Below are 3,294 nucleotides of genomic sequence, written 5' to 3' on the forward strand. Positions count from 1 at the left end.
GAGGCAGAGGCAGGCGGATCTCTGAGGGTTCAAGGCCAGCCTGGTCTACAAGAGCTAGTTCCAGGACAGGCACCAAAGCTACAGAGAAACCCTGTCTTGAAACACCAAAAAAAAAAATTACAATAAGAAAATAATCTTATTTTTAAGAAAAATTAATCACATTGCTGTTTTAAATCCAAGAAAACAAGAAAGATAAAAAAAATGTATGATGTAAAGTGTTTAAAATAGTATGGGAATGGGCATACTAGCTCATGTCAGTTGAGGTCTCACAAGCCATTTGTCGAGTGACATTGAAACTGACTGCATCTTTTACAGCCCCTTTAGTATTCTACACAACAGTGAGTATGTTTTCTTACTTGTCATAATAATAAACATTAATCGAAAGACAAACCGAAGTATGATTTTTGATGACTTCACCTATATCTTCTGCATGTGTCTACTTATATAGTTAAGAGTTCTGGTGTCAAGGGCAGCTCGTTTCATTCACAAATATCACACAGTTGATGAATTTAATGCTAAGGGTGACTGAAGCACCCCTTCTGTCTAATGTCATAAAAGAACTAATTTACATGGTAAAATTATACTGATAATTGGTATCTAAACTACATTTGCAACATCTGACATTGTGCCAATCTTTTATATTTTTAGTGCTTTGCAAAATCAGACAAGATAAAACATCATATCATCTTTGTCAACTTTGCCAATTTGGAGAATTCTTAGAGTACCAAAAGTAAGAGCTGTAAGGAAAAACGTGTTAAACTGAATTCAAGAAAATAAGAAAGTCAAGTGATAAGACATTAAAAGTTAAGGGTAGGGACAGCCTGGTTGTATAGGAGGTGGACAACAAAAGAAAAACAGAAAACAATCCTCTGAAGGAGAGTAGAAACTCATAACACACATATTTAACAAACAAAAGTAAAATTAAGAAATCCCTAAAATTCAATAGAAAAACGATTAAAAGACTCCAGCAGGTATTCACAAATTAAGGACATTTAAAGTCCACAATTAACAACTAAAATATCTTTACCTCTATCTGTCTCATCTATACCTATATCACCACTAGAAGACACAGAGGTTCATGAAACCATTTTTGAAAAGTTTGGCAGCATCTTCTCATAAAAAAATATATAATAAAATCTTTCAGCCAGTGTCTTACCTTCTAGGTGAACTCATAACAAATGTGTAATTTTTGTCCAGTCATCAAAAGACACACAGCAGTGTCCTTTATAATACCCTATCTATAACTCCCAAAAGACTCTTGCCAGTGACATCAGAAAGGGCTTGGATATATGCATGCTGAGATGATCGTCAGAGTTCAGAGCCTGAAAAATGTAAAACTACAATAAATAACGACTCAAAGCAAGTCTGTGCTAAGGGGATAGATACAAAAAATGAGAATATGATTTTTTTATATAAATTAACAAAATGGGAAAAAGTGGTTTTAGTTGACAGATACAGAGATAATATCTTTTCAGATACAAGGGGTTGTTTTTGTCAGAAAGAATACATGAAAAATCGACAGGGTTCTTCAGTGGTTGTCACTAGGTGCAATGGATAAGCTATTACTGTGAGTAACTTTTCTCAGTGTCTTGTTCCTTTGAATGGGCTCAACCTTCACATCCTTGACATCGTCCTGGACAAAGGCTAGTTAATTCACGCTGGAATGCCCTGTAATTGTGAGCAGGATCAGCGTCTTTTCAGTTATTCTATTACATCTCTGTTTGGAAATTTGTTCTTCATCTAGTTTGGCCATTTCTCTATTAGATGGCTTTATTTTCTCTATTTCCCTGGTAATTATATTCACCGAGCTTTAATGAGCAGTTGGTTTATTGTCCTGTAACTACAAAATGTTTCTGTGTCAATCTTTCAACTTCTGTGTTTCATAGTTTAGGAAACTTGTGTTATAGGAATGTTCCCTAACAGTTCGTATTCGTTCATTTATTTTTCACATATTTAATAAGTTTTTACTTACTTTGAGCATGGTGTGATAGAAAAACTTGACATTTCTGTCTCAGGCAGATGGCTGAAGGTGCCAATACAATGTGTTAAGTACTCAGAGTATCATTCCACTGCTTAGCTGTCATCTAAGATTATCTGTCTGCTATCCATCTACCTGTGTCTGTGTAGCCCAGGCTGCCCTAACACTGTCTGTGTTCCGTCCTCTTCTAGTCAAGTGTTAGGATTATAGATGTACACAATCATGCTCAAGTTTATTTATAATTCATTCATCCACTCATTCATTTATTCATTCTTTAGTCCTTGGCCTCACGGTGCCAATATCATGCCCTACTGACTATACTCCAACTCTCACTAAGTGGTTATACACTCTACCTTTATTATAAGGCATAATTTGTGTAGACGTTTCTGGTTTGTACCTAATGGTCCATGATTAAATGTGTGAACTCCTTCTTGTTTTACAATATAGTTTCACAAATAATATGATAGCAGCATAATGTTACATATAAAAGAACAGTAATTCTTTCCCATATCAACTTGTTTATGGTGTCCTTTTGGTGGCGATGCTCACGGCTGCCATCATGGATTTGTGGCCTGGCACTGCTGACAATTACTATTCCCGTGATGTCTGAGCCTTCCACTGTAGGGCAGCTCTCCCCATCCTTTTTCCCAACGATCTACAGATTTCTGCAGCTCTCTAACTCTTGCTGTTTTCTAATAGGAAATTTATCGGAAAATTTTACGTATTTTTTGGTATTGCGAATATTCACTTTACATAACACTTTCATTTTATTTGTTATTAGTAGCTAATAGAGCCACCATTTAGCTGCCAAAGTGGCCAAGATCAAGCTCGTATTTCTGTACTTGCTTACGCAGTGTGAGTGGTCTTCAGCCTGTCACTCTTACTTAACTAGAGCCAATACTAAAGCTAAGCCGCACCCCTGTGCACCCTGTCTCATGCATCACTTCAGCCTGTGGGTGTTTTCAATGTTGTAACAAATGCCACATTCAATTAGAAGCATTTCTATATGTTTCAAATATTATTACGTTGCACGGTTCTACAAATGCAGTAAAGAAGAACAAGTTTTCATAATTCTTTTGTTCATATGGTTGTGGTTACAAACTTGTTGTGAGATTTCTTGGGAATAAATAAGGAATAGGACCCAGAAGGAAATGGTGCTGAGAGCAGGCCGTCTCTGGAAAGCTGCCCGCCCATGCTCACCTGCCGTTAGCCCGCTTTAGCTAACTACTCTAAAACCGCATTTCCCAGGCGATATCAGTATCATACAATTCATGTTATTTTCGGTGCACAACAAAGCACTGCCAGAAAAAAAAAAA

Source organism: Microtus oregoni, unplaced genomic scaffold (assembly GCF_018167655.1).
Source record: "Microtus oregoni isolate MIOR12 unplaced genomic scaffold, Mior012 000057F_ref0000458, whole genome shotgun sequence".
NCBI classification, from domain to species: domain Eukaryota; kingdom Metazoa; phylum Chordata; class Mammalia; order Rodentia; family Cricetidae; genus Microtus; species Microtus oregoni.